The following is a 22,534-nucleotide window of genomic DNA, read 5'->3' on the forward strand; positions in this document are numbered from 1 at the left end:
GTTTGCCTTGTGTCCATTTTTTAAGTTTTGGTTTGCTTGGTTAGGTTTTGGTTCTTTCTAAAGGGTTATGAGCTACATAATTGGAAGAGATAATAGAATACATCACCAGAGGACCTATTTCGTGGGTTAATTAGGTTTCTATACTTTTCCCAAGAAAAGGTTTCTATAAAGATTTTGGTGTAGCATGGGATTATATGCATCATGAAGTTATTGCCAATGACCAATTTGACCTATTAGTATTGTTAAGTAGACCTGTTCATGGACCAGGTAGCCCGATGGCCGGCCCAATCTAAGTTAGGCTTGGACAAGATTTCAGGCCAGTGGGCAGCCTAGCCCGAGCCCGACTTGATAATGTATTATATAATAAAAATATATTTTATATATATATAATATTTTTTCTTTATTTTTCTCCTTTTTTTCAAGTAATAATGATATATTTCTTTATTTTTTTTTAAGTTTTGAGGTCTTTTAATATAAATCGAATAGTTTTTAATTAAATAAAAAAGGAAAAAATCATTTTTCCAAATTTTTGGCCGGGCTTCGGGTTTTATATGAGGTTCGGGCTCGAGCTCATGACCTAGGCTCGATGGCCGAGCCAAGGGCCTAAGCATATTCTGTTAATGTAGAGGCAAAGCCCGACCGAAACCCGACCTGTGAATAGATCTACTGATAAACAATCACTTTCTACCCACATTTTGTTGGATTAGGAGATCAGCTAATGGTTTAGCCAATTGTTTGTTTAGGAGTAGTGTTACTAGAGAGTTGTATTGGGGTATAGCCTTTGGTCTTTTTAGGTTGGAGGTATAGCCTTGGTTTTTTTTTTTTTTTTTCTTTCTAGTTGCTCCCTCTCCATGTTCTTTTTTCTGTGATCTTTTCTGGTAATAAAACTTTGCCATTGTTACCATTAAAAAATCAAACACGTTCTAGCACAATTAGTTTTGAGTAAATTTATGAGATATGAATTGCATTGCCTTCTCTTGTCATGGAAGCAAAACCAAAATAATCAAAAGTTCTTGTCAGTACAGTGTTCTTGTAAAATTTATTGGAGAGCTGTCAAATCATCATTTTCCCCTCCAATCTTCAACAAGAGATATCATGTGATTTCTTGATAACAACCCATCTTTGATTTTATTTGGGTTTACTATCTAATTTTCTATATGCCTGTAGGCTTCTCATGGTTTTATTAGTTGCGGCCTTCAATTGGATTTAATGGATTTTCTAGAATTTTAATGAGTTACATAACAACAATGAATATCAATATTAATTATCATTCTAGAAGTCTTGGATTTACAGGGTATTTTAGCCTTTTAAATTGAGGGGTTAAAAAGAATTAATTCTTGTAAGCATCTTGCCCCCATTACAATCAGAAATACAAGATTTTTACATCTTAGTAACTAGTGATCATCTGACCATAGTGATTTTTAGGCTATGGTGCATCCTAGATATTGCCAAATTTTAAATATTAAGAATGGCGTATACTTTTGTTTCACTTGGTATGTGATTTTTAATTATTGATCCTTTCATGTGTTTTCAATTTGATGGTTGGTGTGATACATTGCCATTTTGTTTGGTCCAAGTGAATGAAAAATAGAAAAGTCCGTGCAATGTTGACTCTTAAAACATCTGATCCCACAAGCTAAGTTCCTATTAGATTGACAACAAAATACAAGGATGCCTCATGCCCTAATGATTGGAAGCTTTCCCCATTTCATCACAGAGCTGCTCGCTCATTCTTATCCTATTTCTTAGTATTGGCTTGTGAAGGGAAACTCTATCCTTCGATAATCTTCTATACCAGAGATTAAAGCTTCACTCATTTGGAAGCCCTCTTGGTAGGTTCTTAACCAAAATTTCAATACATATTCCAAGCTTCTCTTCTAATGCTAGAAAGCTTGGGTTCCCTTTCTCTGTTGTCTTCTAGAGATCTACTCCATTATTTGTTGATTTTTCATCACAAAGTGGGGGCCTTGTTCATTGTTGTTTGCATCATATACAATCAGAGTTAACAACTTAACATGTGTAAAGAAAATAATCCTTGTCTTTCTCTTCATTTGCATGCCTTGTTTGTTGATTATTAGTACATTTTTAGTGTTCTTAACGAGGCTTCTATGTCCAAAGATTGTTTAATTTCTTAGATATTTCTATGTAAATTAATTAGATTCTAACAAAGTCATAGAAGGCACCCTAATTACATCCACATCCATAAGCAAAAGCACGCAAGCTCGGATCTGCTAATTACCTATTAGTTGGATCCCCAATAAGAATGTACTTTCAAGTGTGTAAGTAAAAATCATGTTTTGAATTCAGACAACAATTTGTACTTTTTGTACTTACACGCTCAAAGGTGCATTCCTAATGGGGATCCAATAACGGATCTCACTAATAGATTAACCAACAGGATCCCAACATGAAATGTACGAGAACAATGGAGAGAAAAAGAAGAGGGTAAAATCCATTTAAATGATTTCACCTTAATGAGATTTTGATTTAAAGCTTCCTATTGGTTCTCCATTGATCCACTTGAGATATTAGGGTTTTCCTCTTGACTATCAATCAACAACTTTGATACAATTTAGAAGAAAAAGAGGTATTAAAGTTTTTAACATATTAGATGTTCCCTTTTCTATACCATTTATACATTTTTTTCAATGGAATAACTTGATAAGTTTATGAAAGATCTCTTTAGGTGTTTTAGTAAATTTGTACCTTGTAGTCTCAACATATCTTTTATATTTTATAAATTTGCATTAGAAACTTTTAGAAATTAAATTACAAATTTGATGCTTCAATTGATGTAATGGATTCTTTGTTTGCATAGTGGTTAATAAAACTTTAAGGATGTTTCAATTGATCCTATTATGGGATTTTCTTTTGTTACAGTTGTTTCTGATGTCAAAGGAAAGCTATAATGATGCCGAAAAATCATCAGGGTCTACTTCAAATCATAAAAGAAGAAAAACTTTAATCGTATGGGAACATTTTGATTTATTCTACGATAAAAATGGAATTGAAATAGCAAAATGCAAAAATTGTGATAAAACATATAATGCAGAGGTGAATGTTGGGACACCAAATATGTTGCATTATATAGAAATTTGTGGAGAAGGCTTAGATGAATCTTCTAAGAGTAGAGTTAGTAAATGTGATCAAGATGAATATAGAGAACATATGGCAATGGCTATAATTAGACATGTGTATACATTTTCATTTTCAGAGCATGAAAGTAATAGGTGTATACATTCTGGTTTGAATCCGGAAGTGAAACATATTTCATGCAACACTGCGAAAGCTGATGTATTAAAGATATATAATAAGGAGAAGAAAAAATTATGGGATTTATTACAATTACTTCCTGGTAGAATTTGTCTTACATTAGATATGTGGACTTCAATTACAATGGAATCATATATGTGCATCGGTGTACATTTTGTTGATAGTGAGTGGAGACTACAGAAACAGATTCCAAGTTTTTTTCATGTACCACCCCCTTGCACTGGTGTTGCAATTTTGAAAAAAGTGTCGAATGTATTGGATGAGTGGAAAATTGAAAACAAGTTATTCTCAATTACTTTAGACAATATTTCGGCTAGTGATACATTTGTTAATTTGTATAGAAGGCATCTTAACTTGAAAAATTCACTTCTATTAGATGGAAAATTTTTTCATGTGTGTTGTTGTGCACATATTTTGAATCTTATAGTGTAAGAAGGCTTAAAAGAAATAGATGATGTGGTGCTTAAAATTCGAGAAATTGTAAAGATTGTTAAAAGTTCTGAGACACGTAGGTTGAGAGTAGTTGAATGTGCCAATCAGTTGATGAATGGGAGTAAAAAAAAATAATTTTGGATGTTTCTACAAGGTGGAGCTCTACGTACTTGATGCTTGAAAGGGCTATATTTTATCAAAAAGTTTTTTCTCATTTGAAATCATATGATATCAATTATGTTAATGCTCCAACTGAACAAGAATGGGTGAAGGTTGAAAAAAATGTTAGGTTTTTGAAAGTTTTCTATGATATGACCAACATTTTCTCAGGAACCCAATATCCAACATTAAATTTATATTCTCATGGGGTTTGGAAAGTTGAATTATCTTTAAGGAAAGCATTGAAAGATAGAGATGAATCTTTACAGGAGATGGCCAAGTCTATGTTAAGTAAATTTGACAAATATTGGAAAGAATACAACATTATTTTAGAAATTGGTTCTAAATCCTCGTTTCAAATTAAAATTTGTGGAGTTTGCATATAAGAAATTGTATAATATGGAAAATGCAACAAAGCACATTATTCTTGTTGAAGAAACATTAAAGAACTTATTTGATGATTACATGAAGTGTAGTAGTGTTGTGCCTTATGTCAAATCAATTACCAAAATTGAGGCCACCGATAATACAATGCATGATGAGGAGTTTGATTTATTAGAGGTAATTATAATTTGAAAGTTTTACTTAAAAAAAATAAAAACATAAAATTTTATATATTAGTTATTTAGTTAATGTCTGATTATATTCTTATTATGCAGGAATTTGATACTTTTCAAAGTCAAGTCTATGCTATTCATGCAAAAAAATCACAATTAGACTTATATCTAGAGGAAACAAACATTGATCGAAAAAAAGATATTAATATTTTAGGATTTTGGAGATTAAATAATTCTCACTTTCTTGAGTTATCTAGGATGGCTCGTGATGTTCTTACAATTCCGGTTTCTACAGTTGCATCAGAAGCTGCATTTATTGGTGGAGGTAGAATTTTAGAACAATATCACAATTCTCTTCTTCTGGAAAATATTGAAACTCTAGTTTGTACACAAGATTGGTTGTTTGGATCAGAAGGTAAATTTTTCTCCTTTTTATAGATATTTATTTATGTAAATAACTTGAGTTTTTTTTTTATAATAAAATCTTATTGGTTTAAAAAAGTTCTAATTAATTTATTCTTTTGTTTATTTTTAATGTAGATAAGTCAAAGAATGAAACACTTGAACACTTGATATTCGTTTAGATGTGGATCCATGGAATTCTATATGTAATCACTCTGGTAGTGTAGAATCATAGAATTTCTACGTTTACAAGTTTCATAATTACGAAGTATAGACCTTCAGTGGTTGGAGTTGCTTTTAGAGGCCATGTTGATGAAGTTTTTTTGGTACTGACCAATTAGCAAGGATACTTCAATTGGAATTAGTTTTGGGCTTTTTCTTTAGAGTCTCCTCATTGAGTGACTCTTGGATATGCAAAATGTAGCAATTCGACCTAAGGTTCTCATAATTTGGAGTAAACTTTTTGTTTAGTTGGATCCCAATAGTGCATTATATTATTGTAGATGGGTTTGCTAGGAAGGAGTGGAGAGGATGGAATGATGGATCTTCACTAGATATCCTTGATGGAGATGTTTCATTTTGCTATTTGGTTTCAGATATTTCTTTGTTGTCTTGTTTTGGTTCTATTGCCACATTTGTAGAGGGCTATTTGAGTTGGTGATTTCTATACGGAGAAAAGGGTCACATGGTAAAGGATGCCATCTCATATGGAAGTTATTGACTACTTTTGCTACTTGTAGTTGTGCATTGTTTTCTCTTGCTCTTAATAAAATTATTGGTATATATATGTGTGTGTAAAATTAGCAACAAATATATCCATTTTTTGTAGCATCTCTTTGTCCTAGTACTTGTTAAGACTTTGAATTTTTATCAACACAAAGGAGATGAATGTGTAGAAATTGGGAATCCATTTGAACAGTGATTTGATGTAGACCTGACTTATAAAGTCGTCCATTGATGATCAAGATCAACGCTTGACTTTTATGAACAGTCGTGGATAGGGATTTATTACCAATAAAACATTCTTAACACTGTTCCAACAGGTCACTGCAGTCGCACGTTGAAAATATCTTTCTTGTCATTCATGGGAAGATGTTCCTGATGTACGGTTGCAATGACTGATTGGGACACTATTAGCATCACGTGTTGGTAGATGATACCAAGTCGGAAGTTGCAGTAGATATAAACCCACTGTGTAGTTTGTCTTAACTCCACTACCTTCTACCAGGACCCGTTTTGTGAGTTCACATCTCTACCCCACAACGTCTCACAACACATCTCTTCCTTGTTTTGGGAACATCTCCTGATAATGACATCATCGATTTTAATATTACCATTGGATGATGTTCCTAATACACGGTGGAGATGTGAACTCCTGTTTTGTACCATCATAGAAACTGCTACTAGTAACAATAAGAATAATTTGTGGTTACTACTGACCTTCCAAGCCTGTTTCATCATTGACCAATTGATTTTGTGATGTTGAGATTGGTGCTTTTACAATTGAGGCAAGATCTCCTATAAGCAAAAACTTATGCGTACATGTATGTTAAATTCGTAGGAAGATACTCCTAATGTGTGCAACTTTCCAAGAACCCTCTTGGGTGTTTAGTTGCAGAATCAATTAATCAAAATTGTTCAAGAGTAATTTTTGAGGGTTTTGAGGAATCACTGATTTATTCAATAAAACATGTTTGGTAGAAGTAATGCTGACAAGTATATTTTTAAATCATAAACATGTCATTGCCATTTCACAAATCAATTTGATAATCACCCCACCCCAACAGTTTGCGAGACCATCTCCCAAAACTGCAGGTAACATCCTAAATCATGGAAATTAGGAATAATCAATTGTTCCATTGATTTTTGAGGAACCAATCTTACCATATAAACATTTCCACACAATTTGGAACATCAGTTGATGTAACAAATTTAAAAGCTAGAATGAGCAAATCGATTCCTCCAATGGTCCAACCAAACATCGCCTAAGTTGGCTGCAGGACATGGTGTTGAAGTATTATTAGTTTTTTTTAAAGTCTATGGTGGCGGGCGACATTGGGCATGGTTTAAATTAAAAAATAAAATAAAATAAAATAAAATAAAAAATGAACCAAATCAGGAGTTGGCCTATCCGGAGCCGGATTGTTTTTTACACTTTCCAGTTTTGGGGTAAAGCAAACCCGTGGTGAAGGGTCAATCGGTCCGACTGTCTGAGTCAACAGTAGGCTGTAAAATTGGGTTGAATCAATGATTAAACGAAAGGTTTTCATGATTTAAATGGGCTAGTTACTGGTTAACCTAAATCGTGACCCAATGGCCACTTTGGTTAAATGGTCTAATTATAGTATATTAATTAATATTTGTGACATGTTAAATTAAGATTTCAATCATGATGTCTCATAACCACTTTGGTTAAATGGTCTACTAGTAAAAGTGTTTGCGTGTTGCATGTGACAGTGTATATATTGTTTTTTCAGTATAAGATACTAGGCAAAGTTTTCAACATGCGGTTGAATCATAGATTGGATTTATTGGTTTGTCAATTGGAAACATTTTTTTAGTATGTTTTAATCTAAATCAATTTATTGCAAAAAAAAAAAAAACATTGACTTGGTCAAGAACCAAATGAGGTCCTTATCGATAGAACTACTAACCTATTTAACCACGAAAATGGGCTATGGTTAATACATTAATTTGTTGTTTTTGTATTTTAGCTATTTCTGCTTTTACAAACAATAATTCTCATTTTTTCAAATACATTTTTGTTTAATATGAAGAATATATAATATTACTACATGTTCAAAATTTTCCATAAAATTTATAAAAAGTTCTATATTTTTATTTTTTATTATTTAATTATGACATAATAAAAATTACTTATTTAACAAGAGGAAATGCAATTCAATAAGTTGTTTGATATTGGTTTTTAATATTGGGGTCAAATCAATTTATTAGATTGATTATCCAACCACCCAATTCAAGATTGTAGGTTCATTTACCACCAAACCACTTGCCTATGGTGCCCTAGCTAACTAAATCATGGAACCATTTGGCATGGCTAGTAGAGTCATGTGTTAAACATTAATGCTTTATTTTTTTCTAATTTTTATCCCATTTTCATCATTAATGAAAATAATTCTCATTTATCACACTTTGTTTATATGATGAATATATTGTTAGACAGTGTATGCCCTTAGCTCCAATCAAAATGATGTACATTATGACATTTAATGAAAATGAATAAAGTACATATTTGATTCATATTATTATGGTGTGTTTCTGTGTAATACCCTTAAATTGGACACATATGAGACTCGTGTTAGTTTAGAATCTTTACTACCGTTGAATAGATCTGGGGAGATTTATCCTGCCAAGGCTGACACTGATGTGCCACCAAGTTGGTTGGGGTATCTTGTCTTACCTACCAGGGTGAGACCTGAGGTGCATGCAGTGTGGGTTTTCTTGAAACCCTGAACCCGACTAGAATTCCAGTATTGCCCTAGACCTTGGAGATAGATGGGCAAAATTGGAATGTTACACCTGACCCCTAGACTCGATTATGATACTTCACTAGGTGTTGGATTGTGCTATTTTTGATATGCCAATCGGTGAAATCCTTAGAGGGGATCAAAACCTATGTATGTTGGGACAGTTCGAGAATTCATCTGAGTGGGTGATCATAGTGACAAGATCAGCCCCTTTGTCGGACAAAGTGAATGATTGGGGATGCACTCTCTCTAATGGAAACCAAAACTGCCAGCAGTCGATTTCAACCGTTGAAATTTGTTTTAATTCTCGGGATCTATGTGAGTAAAGATTGCAACACTGTACCTTGCAACCGAGGGAAAGGTTCTCTATATACATATATATATATATTAATATTTGCAAAATGTTTTAATTCTCGAGATCCATGTGAGTAGAGATTGCAGCACTGTACCTTGCAACCGAGGGAGAGGTCCTCTCTTGTCGAGCAGTGTTTGATCATTATGGGCTGAGAGGTTAAGTGTAAAACCATTGATGGTAATACCTGATGAGTTGAGAGGTTAAGAGCCCAAGGTGATGGACTCAGAGGTTCACTGTCTCTTACAGTGAATTCGGCCAGGCCTTGTAACAGAGGTTGGGTTGAACCCATGTAGCTGATCTGGTTTGGGTCCCACGCAATACAAGAATATCCAACTGGGCAGCAATTTAGAGGATAAGTGAGCACATAGACTTAATGGGCCTAAAGCCCAATTCGAACTGACTTAATGAGATTAATTAGAGAGGGGCGGTTCTGGGATTTAGGTCAGAAGATAAGGATAAGGGATTGTCCCTATCTACTTAGAGAGTCCATATCCAAATAAAGATTTGGATCAGGAAACTCATAATTAGATTAGGATGGCTGATATTTATCTGTAGATAAGATAAGGGATTATCCTTATCTCTTAAAGAGAGTCCATATCCAAATACAAGATTTGGATTAGGAAACTCCTAATGGGATTACGAGAACCTATCTTTAAGGATATAAATAAAGGAGCAGGGCGAACCTCAAGTTGATCCATCAGTCTATTGATAAGAGAGGACAACATACAGTTTGACTGCTTTTGTCTTCTGCTATTGCTCTCTCTTGCTATTGCCGCCATACCAGTTCGATCTTCATTGTGGGTGCAATCAAGAAGGGTTCTTGATATTACCTTTTGGTAGAAAAGGTAATCAGAAGTCGTGTTCACTGTCCCTCCATCAGATTCTTGCTAAAAAATCAAGTTCTTGCTGAAGAGCCATCCTGCTAATTCTGCTTCATCCAGCACCGTGTCATCTTCAGTGGGAGCAGTCTTTGGATCTTTCCTTGGGCGTGAACACCTTCATTGGAGGCTATTGTTACTTCGTATTAGGTATAACCCCCCATTCCCTTTTGGTTTTAGATCTGGTCATGTTTAGGTTCAAGATTGATCCTTGAAAATGCAGTTTTCTAAAATAGGGAATGTAATTCCCACGTAGGAGAGAGAAATTTTTGAAATTTCACCCAACCTTCCTGCAGGGTTCGGCCATCCATATGATGGATCTCTCATCCCTTCAGTGGTATTAGAGCCAACTTCAAATCTTGAACCGAAATTAACTAGATTTGGAACTATGCAAATGGGCAGAAGGCATTCTACTCGATTTGCGCAGATTAGTGATTTTCTGGGAAATCGGTTCCTAGATTTTTGGGCGATTGATCTGAAATTAAATTTTATAAATCTGAATTATATTTAGAATTGTTCTTTATATTTTTCTTGATTTTTGGGTTGTTCGTACAATGGAGATTGAAATCTTTTTATGGCATAGGAAATCTGTGTTTTTGTTGTTCTTTTACATTCTTGGTCTGTAAATAATTTTTTTTAGATAGAATGTATAGGAATTCAATTTGATGTAATATTAATAGAAATTAGGTTTTCTATTTTATTCCATTCAAAGTTGAAACAAAAAGAGCAAAGAGGAGATTTTCGTAGATTAGGGTTCGCCCATCTGCTTGCAGTTCTGCAAGCTGCGCGCTAACCTCTGTTTTGTAGGGTAGCAGACCTACGAATAGCCCCCCATTTTCTGATTCTTGAACGTCTTGCATCAGTAATTTAATTTCAAATCATAATCTTGAATTAAATCTTGAATTAAAGATCAAACCCTAGACCCATTCGAATCAGATTGGACCAAACTGGTTGGATCGAATTTGTGGTTCGATGGGGGCTGTTCTCAGCCCTAATTTTTCACTCTTGGGTCCAGGAGTTGATGGTTAATTGCAAGATGCAATTTAGCCCACACTTGTAAAACCCAGTTTTAATGTGTTAAAACTACTTTAGCCCATTAACTGCATAAAAGCTATATGGATTGAACTGCTCTTTGCAATTCAGCCCATATACCTAGATAATATTAATCAATAATATTATGGATAATTGGGCTTTAATTATGGGTTTTACAGATATTAATTGATTGGATCAATTCTGTTTTTCATGAATGTGATGTATGGATGTGTGATGTGCAACGTTCATGAGCTATAAGTACTTGGCCCATGCTGATACAATAGTGGCTCTTACACACACCATGGCTGAATGTACATCATTGCCATGGTGTCCTTAAGATCATTGGATGATCTCCCTTCATGGTGGGCCCCACACCAGCTTCCTCCCCAAGAGGAACCGTGCGGATCCCTAGCCGTTTAGGGCCCATCTAAATCTGCCTTTATGAAAGCCAGTAGGAGCCACTTTGGTTTGACCTAAATTAAACTAGGGTGTATTTTTCGTTCCCTCCTCTAAAATATGAGTGCATGTGATAGGGAGATTCATATGATGAACTCTCTAAAGGCCTTCCATCATTAACATGAAGATGGGTCCTTCAGTAATGAGGAAACGCGCTATAAAATTGGGTTATTCATTTGCTGTTGGATCTGTTGGAATGTTTCATAAGATGATAGGGGCATCATAGACCGATGTGGGAGGGGCCTATCCTAAAATGCAAGACTCTCTCATGGTACCTTGGCGTTCACGAATATGATGGGTGAGCACTCACTGGACAGAAAGGTTTAACCTAAAATGGCAATGAACCTTGTCTCACAGAGGCCAAAGGGAAAGCTCATAAGATGAGTGTATAAGATCCTTCACAGAAAGGTGGTGGGGTTATGCAGCTAAAACAGTTGGCTCCATGCACCCTATGTGATTTCCCACATTTCCAGAGACATAATTCGCAATCTCCTGTTAGACAGTCTTGTATGCCCTTAGCTTTAATCGGATTTGATGTACTTTTGTTATTTAGTGGAAATAAATTAAAGTGCATGTTTGATTCATGTTGTTTGGTGTAATTCTATGTAAGACCCTAAAACTGGACACTTATAGAAACTTGTGTTGGTTTTAAATGTTCACAGCCATTGGATAAGTCTGGGGAGATTTATCCTGCCAAGGCTGATACTGATGTGCCACCAAGTGTTGGGATGGCTTGTTTCGGCCATCAAGGTAAGACCCAAGGCACATGCAGTATGGGATTCCTTGAACCCTTGAACCGGACCAGATTTCCTGTATTGCCCTAGACCTTGGAGACAGATGGGAAAAACTGGAAAGTTACACCTGACCCCTAGACTCAATTATGACACATCACTAGGTGTCGGATCGGACTGTCTTTGATGTGTCAATCAGTGAGATCCTTAGTGGGGGTCAAAACCTGGACATGTTGGGGCAGTCTAAGAATTCATCTAAGGGAGTGGTCATAGTGACAGGATCAGCCCCTTTGTCGGACAATGGTAATGATCGGTAATGCACTCTCTCTGATGGAAACCAAACTGCCGGCAGTTGATTTCAATCGTTAGAACTTTGTTTTGCAAAATAATATATATATATATATATATATATATATATATATATATATATATATATATATATATATATATATATGTGTGTGTGTGTGTGTGTGTGTGTGTGTGTGTGTGTGTGTGTGTGTGTGTGTGTGTGTGTGTGTGTGTATGTATGGTTTCAAAAGATTTGCAAAATGTTTTAATTCCCGGGATCCATGTGAGTGGAAAGTGCGGCACTGTTCCTTGCAGCCGAGGGAGAGGTCTTCTCTTGTCGGGTAGTGCTTGATCATTAAGGGCTGAGAGGTTAAGTGTAAGACAATTTAGGATATTACCTGATGGGCTAATCTTGCACCTGCCCACAGTCCCTGGGTTTTTATAAGATGGCTTGGCCCAGGGACCACTTAATGTAAGTGTTGGGCCCATAGGGTCCATGTGATGGGCTCAAGGGGGTCACTAAGTCTTTCAGTGAACTCGACTGGGCCTTGTAATAAAGGCTGGGCCAAACCCATGTGGCTGGTGTGTAGATCAATGCTTGGGTCCCACGGCATACAAAGAAGCCCAACTGGGCAGCAGGTTGGAAACTGGTTAAACACTGAACACTTAATGGGCCAAAAGCCCATTTTCGAACTGGGCTGATATGATCACCAGTTCATGGGGCGAATCTGAGATTAGTGTTAGTAAAAGGATTGGGCCATTGACCTTATCCACTCTAAGAGACCAAATTCAAATTAGATTTGAATCTGGTAACCGCCTGATAAGATCAGGAGTTAACTAACTTAATCTGCATATAGGATTAAGATTAACCCCTATCCAAATACTGATTTGGATTGGGATAACTCCCAAAATATTGGGAGGTTTCTTAATCAAGAAGAAAGAGGAGAAAACCCTAGCAGAAATATCAGATTTCGAACTAGGGGTTTGAGGAAGCAAGAAACACATCTTGCAATCTGAGATTTGATCTCTCACAGACTCCAGGGAGAAGAGATAATTCTGCCCTCTTTGTCCCTGGACTTCTCCTCCTTCAGCCGCCGCCACTGCCTGTTGGAAGATTGGATCTTTGCAGCAACAGGAAGTCAAGAAAGCAGTTCTTGACAATAGTCTTGCAAGAAAGACACTAGGATTCGGTGTTCAAGGTTTCCAGAGGGTTCTTGTGAAGAATCCAGTGTGTAGGACGCACCCTGCTGGTTCCGTTCCATCCACAGCTATGTCATCTTCAACAGGAGCGGATCTTGGTTACTTCTTTGGGCATGAACACCAACTTTGGGAGATATTATTTCTCCGGATCAGGTATAATCCTTCCTATTTTCTTTTGGTTCAGATCTGGTTTGTTTATGGTTCAAGTAGGATCCTTGAATAATGTATTGTAAATTTAGGGAATATGATTCCCAGTTGGTAGAAAGTAGGAAATTTTTTTGAAATTCGCCCCCCATTCCGCACCCTTCTTGGCGTCCATTAGATGGATCCTACCATTCTTTCATCTCCGTCACTGAGATAGGAGGGAAATCTCAGAGATGAACAAATGGGAATAGAACACAGATTAAAAGCCATATCCATGTAGATAACATGAATCAAATAAGGTTGTGGACTAATATTTGCTTTTTATCAAAAATGACAAACGGACAATTAGCTAAATTGTTGGATGACAACAAACTTAAAGGCCCAAACTACGTTGACTGGTATCGTAACCTTATGATGGTCCTGACGTCCAAAAAATTGGACAAAGTAGCTAAAAGCCCTACTCTGGATCATCTGGGTGATGGGACTTATGAGGCCCGTAGGAGGGACCATCAATAATGGGAAGAGAAAAATTCCCTTGCCCGCCGCTACATCATAGCATCCTTAGACAATCCAATACAATGACAGTTCGATCAGATCGAATTGTCCAAGGATATGCTGGACAGTCTGAGGATGATGTACGAAGAGCAAAATCGTTCTACTCGACAGAAGGTCTTGAAACAGTTCATGACCACGCAAATGTCCAAGAACCAGCAAGTTCATGACCATTGTCTTAAGATGATGGGATACATCAATGAACTTGAAGCTCTTGGATCAGGGCTTGACCATGTCACTAAGGTGGACGTCATCCTAAATTCTTTGCCACCTTCCTTCAATCAGTTCATCATGAACTATAATATGAATAAGCTAAATGTTAGCATCCAGGAACTCAGCAATATGTTGTAAAGGGCCGAGGAACTGATCAAGAAGGATGAGCCCATTGCCATGCTTGTTGAAGCTGGTAATCGGGCAAGAAGAAGATGAAGGAAAAGAAAAAGCCTTAGAAGAAAGCTACTGAGTCCAAAAGGCATAGGAAAGACAAAGCATCATATGCTTGTCACTTCTGCAAGCAAGCCGACCACTGGAAGATGAACTGTCCTCAATACATGGAGTCTAAGAAACAAGGTAATTTCGAATGCTTTGTCAAAGAAACCAATTTGTTGGTAACTTCTGCTTCTTGGGGTATTGACTCTGGGGCTTCGACTCATTCGTGTAACTCATTGTAAGGGTTCAGGACAAGCAGAAGACTGAGTGACGGAGAGGTAACTCTTTACTTGGGGACTTATGCAAGTGTTGTAGCTACAACCATAGGAACTGTAGAGTTAATTTTCAGAAAATGAATTATTGTACTGAAAGATTGTCTTTATGTACATAATTTGAGAATAAATTTGATTTCTGTTTCAAAACAATGTGCGGATGGATATTCTGTTCTCTTTAGTAATATTATTACTATCAAAAGAAATAACAAATTCCTTGCATACGGGGAACTTGAGAATGGTCTCTATGTTCTCCATCATTCTCTGGAAACTAACATAACCGAAACTACATCGGATGATATTCCCAAGAAAAGAACCCGTGATACAGTTAATTCCACCTGCCTGTGGCATTACCGACTTGGCCACATTAACATAGATCGTATCACAAGGTTGGTAAAGGATGGTTCTTTTAATTTTCTAACTGGTCCCATGAGTGTTAGGACATGTAACTAGCACATTTATTTTATAACATTTATCAATGATTACTCACGGTATGGTTACGTGTACCTAATGAGACACAAGTCTGAATCCTTTGAAAAGTGCAGAGAGTTCAGACAAGAGGTCGACAAGCAGTTAGGGAGAGAAATTAAGACCCTTCGATCGGATTGAGGTGGCGAGTATCTCTCTGACAAATTTAGGGACTACTTAAAGGACAATGGAATAGTATCACAATTAGCTCCTCCTGCTACCCCATTGTTGATGGAGGAAGATTTGGCCCGACCTCTTGGCCACCCAACATGTGGAAGCGACCGAGGGTGAGCTAGCAGGAGTGACAGCTTGACACGGCAGTGCTCAAGGTGCGAGCTCCGAGAAGAGGAGCCCCGAGCTCCCCCAAGAGGAACCCGTGACCCAAGCTCCCCAAAAGGAGCCCGAACTCTCCCTTTGACCCCGAGCCTTGCGAGGAGCACAAAGGGCAACAACCCGAACTGACCCACCCCAGGGCAGTTCGGGCCACACTTCTATCCGAACTCAAGACTTCACCTCGCACACCACTCCAGCACTTCGTCTCCAGGCCGCCGAACTAAACAACCGTTACCTGACACCAAAGGAGTCCGTATCCTGAGGCGGTGCACCTGACTGACTTAGGATCTGACGCTTGACATCCGCACTTCAACAGCCACCTGCCACCTCCATCTCCAGTTACAGAGACAATTCCAACAGAGAGCAGCGACGGTTGTCTGCCCCAGCAGAGGTGATGACACCCGAGCTGGCAGAAGTGCATAGGTGATGACACCCGAGCTAGCAGAAGTGCAGAGGTAATGATACCCGACCTGACAGGAGCTTGGGAGTGAGTGCGTGAAGTGGTTATATAAAAGGCCCTCTTCCCCCCAAGAATGGAGATACGTGATAACTTTGCGCCATTTGGTTTTTTATCTTGCCTTCGAGGAAATACTAATTTGAGCTTTGAAGCACTCTCACCGAGCTCCTCCCCGAAGACCACTCGCTTTCTTCCCCGCTTCAGGCACCTTTTGCTTCAGTCAGAGGCAAGATCGTTGATAGCTAGGACCGACTGGATTGCACTCCATCAATTGGCGTCATCTGTGGGAAACGCTTCTAAAAGCCTCCCTCTAAAACTTTCATAGCACTTTTTTTCCAAGAAACCCCAACACCCATGGCTTCTTCCAGTAATGCCGGACGTAGCATGGAGATGAACTCCACCGGGGAACAACTCCAAGCCCCTGTGGTGTGCATCAGACAGTTCACCATCCCCCTTCCGGTGGATGGGATCCCTAGCCTGAATGTGCCACGAATAGTGGTGCCCGTGAATCTTCCTGCCATGAACGTCCCCCTTCCTCCCTCTGTTGGAACCACCTTTGCTGAACCAACCATGGTTCCCCCGGCAACTAGCCAGAACCATCTTGATGACCTGGTGCATGGCATGCGGGCCATCCAAGCCCAAATGCAGTAGTTTCAACATCAAATCTACCAGCAGCAGATGTTGCACCATGTATCCCAATACCACTACCAGCAACAGTTCCTCCAACTACCTCAAAGTTAGCTCCCACCTCGGCACCCCACCGTTAGACGAGCCAAGCCCTGCCCTCAAGGCGGGTGCCCCCACCAGGAGGCTTCCCAAGCTCGGGCCTCCCAGGCTTGGAGCCCCTCTAGAAGCCAAGCTTCATCCCCTGGTAGGAGAGAGAGAGAGAGCAGCTGCCCCCGCCACGTGTTGGCGGACCGGGAACCTGATCCATCAAGTCATCATCACCTCGGTGCTCTCAGGATGGGCCCCTACACACCGAAAACCGATTCAATGCCTTAGTCGTGGACTACCTCCAGCAGTCGAGGCCCATCAATCTCGATAACACCGAGGCAAGCAGTGCCAACGCCGGGCCTTCCAAGCAGCAAAGGCACCACCGGCGAAGCCGCCGAACTGCAACCCACGTCCTACCCGAGCCCCAAGGTGAAGAAGCAAGCTCGGAGGAGGTAAAGGCTACCCCTATCCTCTCAGTCCCTTCCCCCTGTCATCAGAACTCCTTGCAGTTCCTATGCCCAGAGACTTCAAACTCCCCCCACTCGACAAGTATGATTGGTCCTTTGACTCCAGCGACCATGTCGATGCCTTCCAGTCCCAGATGCACCTGGCTAGGGCCAGCGAGTCCTGTATGTGCGTAGCCTTCACTACCACCTTCAAAGGAGTGGCTCGCACCTGGTACAGGAACCTGGCCCCCGGGTCAATAAGGAGCTGGGCCCAGTTCGTGCAGGTCTTCACCACGCACTTCGTCACCAACAAGCGGTGCCCCCGAACCGAGGAGAGCCTCCTCGGCATGGTCCAGAAGGAAGGAGAGCCCATCCGCAGCTACATCAAGCGGTTTAACGATGCATGCCTACAGATCTCATGCCTGGACCCCGCAGTTCAGCTCACGGCGGCCAAGATGGGGGTGACACACAAGGAGTTTAAGTGGCACATAGTGGCCAACCAGCCTGCAACCATTGCTGAGTTCCTTAAGCTCGCGGACAAGTTCATGCGAACGGAGGAGAAGATCAACCAAAGGGCTAGGGGTGGGTTTGAAAAAAGGAAGAGAGAAGAACTCCCAATCAAGGAGACAGCCGGAAGGATCCAGCTTGGGCGCTAAAACCAAGCCAGCCATTCCGAGCTCCCATGGCAGGTCGGACAAACTACACGCCCTTGAACACGAAGCGGGCTGAGATCTTGATGATGATCAAAGATGCCCCGTATGTAAAGTGGCCACCTCGCCTAAAAGGGAACCCAAACGAGAGGAACAAAAATTTGTACTACAATTTCCATAGGGACCACGGTCGTAGTATCGAACATTGTAATAATCTCCGCGACAAGATAGAGGGACTCATCCATCGCGGGTACTTAAGAAATTTTGTACAACATAATAATAATAATAGTAATAATAAGACAGGTCGGCAAGGGGACCACAATAAGGATGCTCCCGAGTCCAGCAGTAGGCCGACCGAACAGTCGCAAAGACATCCTCCGGAAGAGAGGCCAGTTTGGGGAACCATCCATGTGATAATGGGAGGTTCGGTAGTAGCGGGTTGTACTTCGACAGCAGCCCGGGCGTCAGTCCGCGAAGCTGCCCGAGAAGAGTAGAACCCTCCGAAGAGGCCGAAGACGGAGGAACCAATTTTCTTCATGGAAGACGATGCGCGAGGGGTCCACTACCCCCACGATGATGCGCTTGTCATAAAACTAAGGATCAACGACTTCGAAGTTAGGCACGTGCTTGTTGATTCAGGCAGCTCAGCAGATATTCTCTTCAAGTCGGCGTTTGACCAGTTTCAGTTGCGGAGAAGCGAGTTGAAGCCCACAAACACTCCTTTGGTGGGCTTCAACGGAGAGGAAGTCAGGCCCCTCAAAAAAATAACAGTACCTGTGGAAGTCGGCACATGGCCCTATGCGGTCAGACTCAACCACAATTTCCTGGTGGTCACGACCCCCTCCCCATACAATGCCATAATAGGACAGCCAATCACTCATGTCCTATGGGCAGTGGTCTCCACCTACTACTTGGCAATGAAATTTCCTAGAGACTTCGGTATGGGAGTAGCACGGGGTGACTAGCTCGAGTCCTGCAAGTGCTATGTTGCCGCCCTGAAGGGAAAAACCAAGGTGGCCAACGACCTCAAACTGGAGCGGCTTACGGAGCAAGGCGAAGAACGAGCTGCGCCCACAAAAGAAACAGTCGCAATCCCAACTTTAGATGCAGACCCAACTCGGACGCTACTGATCGGTGCTTCCGTCCAAGAACCTCTACGATCCGAACTGGTAAGTTTCTTACTTCAAAATTTAGATATTTTTGCATGGTCTGTGGCCGATATGCCCAGTATTGCCCCCAGCCTTATAACTCACAAACTTAATACTGACCCTGTAGTCAGACCCATTAGATAGAAGAAATGAAACTTAGCCCTAGAACGCTGGAGGGCGGTCGATGAGGAGGTCAAGAAGCTCCTCGCAGCAAACTTCATAAGGGAAGTTCATTACCCGAGCTGGGTAGCCAACCGAGTTCTGGTAAAAAAGGCAAACGGAAAGTGGTGCATGTGCATCGACTACACCAACCTGAACCGAGCTTGCCCGAAAGATTGCTTCCCCCTCCCTAGAATTGACCGCCTAGTGGACATGACCTTAGGACATGAGTTGCTAAGCTTCTTGGATGCCTACTCGGGCAACAACCGAATCAGGATGGACCAATCCGACAAGGAAAAAACTAACTTCAAAACCGAGTTCGGCTTGTACTGCTACAAGGTCATGCCCTTCAGACTGAAGAATGTTGGGGCGACCTTCCAAAGACTCGTGAATAAGCTATTTCAGTTGTCGCAAAACACAGTCGGACATGGTCATCAAAACACAGTTTTCACATGAATTAATACAAGACTTGCACTCTATCTTCCAAATTCTGTGTCAATTTAGCATGAAACTAAACCCGAACAAGTGTGCCTTCGGTGTCACCTCGGGTAAGTTCCTAGGGTACATCGTCAACTGGCGTGATATTGAGGCCAACCTGGACAAAATAAAGGCCATCCTAGATATCAGACCACCCCAAAAAGTAAAAGAGGTTCAAAGGCTAAATGGCCGCATAGCTGCCCTAGGCCGCTTTATGTCCAAATCGGCAGACCGCTGCCTACCTTTCTTTAAAGCAATTAAGGGCAAAGGGTTCGAATGGACCCAAGACTGCCAGTTCACATTCGACAAGCTAAAGAACTACCTCGCTAGTGTGTCGGTCTTAACCAGGCCCGAGGAGGGCGATGTCTTAGAACTGTACCTCCTGGCAAGCGACGAGGTGGTCAGTTCGGTACTAATAAAAGAAGTAGATCGAGTCCAATGACCAATCTATTATGTTAGTAAAATTTTGCATGGAGTAGAGACGAGATACCCGCAGATAGAAAAGTTGGCATACGCATTGATAATTACAGCTCAGAAACTCCGCCCATATTTCCAGGCTCACACTGTTATTGTCTTAACTGACAAACCTCTGTGGCAAGTCTTACTCAAGCCCGAGGTTTCCAGTTGGCTGACGAAGTGGGTCATCGAGCTCAGTGTGTATGACCTTCAGTATAAGCCACAAACTGCTATTAAGGCCTAAGCCTTAGCAGATTTTATCGCCGAGTACACGTTCAGCTCCGAAGTCCCCAGGCCGATTGAGCCCGAGATCCCCAGTTCGGGTGAGCCCAGAGCTTCCAGGCCAATAGAGTCTGGATCCCGTAAGCTAGCAGCCAAGGTGGCATCTCTCCTAGTTAGGCCAAACGTGAACTGGGACGAGGAGCCCTAGATCCTTCACGTAGATGGCTCCTCGAACCAACAGGGCAGCAGGGTTGGAATAGTCCTGCGAGGCCTGGGTAGCACGAAATTGGAATACGCGCTACGCTTCGAGTTCGCGGCATCCAACAACGAAGCGGAGTACGAGGCATTGATAGCTGGGTTGGCCCTAGTGCAAGAGGTAAGAGCGAAACACATAGTTATCTGCAGTGATTCCCAACTTGTGGTCAACCAGGTTACGGGCGAATACGAAGCATGCGAGCTAACTATGGCTGCCTACTTGGCAAAGGTAAAGGAGGCTCTAGTCAACTTCTAGTTACACTTCATCAAGCAAATCCCGAGGTCAGAGAACACTGAGGCCGATGCCCTGTCCTGGTTAGCCAGCACCAGTCCCGTCCTTGAAGCAGAGCCGAGCTGGATCGACCCACTCGCAAGCTTCTTGCTTGACGGGACCCTCCTTGCAGATCGCAATGCAGCCAGAAGGGTGCAGCGCTAGGCAGCCAAATATGTCATAATAGATGAACGGTTGTACCGACGATCCTACACATTCCCCTACCTGCGTTGTTTGCGACCTATCGAAGCTGAGCTCGTACTCCGCGACACTCATGAATGTCTATGCGGTGGACACTTGGGGGGCAGGGCCCTCACCCAGAAGGCACTTTGACAGGGGTACTACTGACCAACGATGAAGGCAGAGGCCATCGAGCTCGTCAGGAAATGCGACAAGTGTCAGAAGCATGCCAATATTCACCATCAGCCTGCCGCCGACCTCAAGTATCTCACTAGTCCATGTCCCTTTGCACAATGGGGCATCGACCTCCTGGGGCCATTCCCACCAGCAACAAGTAGGAGGAAGTTCCTAGTGGTGGCAGTAGATTACTTCACAAAGTGGGTAGAAGCTGAACCTCTCGCAACAGTCACAGCTCGAAACGTACAGAACTTCTTTTGGAAGAACATAGTATGTTGCTTCGGGTTACCTCAGGTACTGATCTCTGACAATGGCAAGCAGTTCGAGGACATCAAATTTCAAGAATGGTGCCAAGATATGGGGATACGGCAGAACTTCACATTGATCATGCACCCGCAGGCAAACAGTCAAACAGAAGTTATGAACAGAGCTATCCTCCACGGGCTGAAAGCGCGACTAGACCAAGCTAAAGGGTTGTGGGCAGACCAGCTACCCAGTGTTCTATGGGCCCACCGAACTACGAAAAAAACCGCCATGAGAGACCCCCTTTAACCTCACCTATGGCACTAAAGCGGTAATCCCAGCGGAGATCGAAGTACCTACACTGCGACTAGAAGCATACGGTGATCAAACAAATGGAGATGAGCTATGTACCAACCTCGATCTACTCGACGAGGTAAGAGACCTCGCGTACATCCGGACCGAAACTTACCAACAAAGATTAGCTCGGTACTACAATGCCAGAGTAAAAAAGCGGAACTTCCGCATCGGCGACTTGGTTCTCCGTAAGGTCATGGCACCCGAGCCCGGCGTGGGCAAACTTGGACCGAATTGGGAAGGGCCTTACCGAGTAAAGAGAGCGCTCGAGGGATCATACGATCTCGAAACATTAGAGGGCAAACAAGAACCCCTAGCATGGAACGTCGTTAACTTAAGGTGATACTACCTATAAATCACCAAGCGAAGTGGACTAGGAGTCGCTACCAAAGCCTAAGGGCTAGAATGCCGAGCTAACAGGGACCTCAGCACCATAAGACTTAGTCACATCTTTGGCACGGGCACGCAAAGGCAAAATGCTAACACCAAGCCGAAGTGCTAACAACGAGCTGATAAGGACCCCGACACCTCATCATCAGAGGCATATAGTCAGTTCGGCAATATAGTCATTGTAGCATACTCTGTTTACATTCCAAAAAAAAAAAAACATTATAGCAGTCTGACAATCTCAGCCCTCACCCTCAAAAGGCACTTCAACGATACCCGAGGGTCCTACCTCATCCTTAGAATCCGATTCACCATCAGTCGCGTTGGCCATCTCCTGAGTAATGCACGAGGTAGTTATGGTGCTGATGTCGAGCTCGGGGTACATGCTTCTGATCATCCACCACCTCAGTTTAAAACCCCTTCTGTACGAGCCCACCATCAGGTCGTCAAAGCGCGGCAAGGCGATATAGTCTTCAACGGCCTTCTTCT

Source organism: Nelumbo lutea, chromosome 2 (genome assembly GCF_056320005.1).
Source record: "Nelumbo lutea isolate HS-2025 chromosome 2, American lotus-T2T, whole genome shotgun sequence".
Taxonomy (NCBI): domain Eukaryota; kingdom Viridiplantae; phylum Streptophyta; class Magnoliopsida; order Proteales; family Nelumbonaceae; genus Nelumbo; species Nelumbo lutea.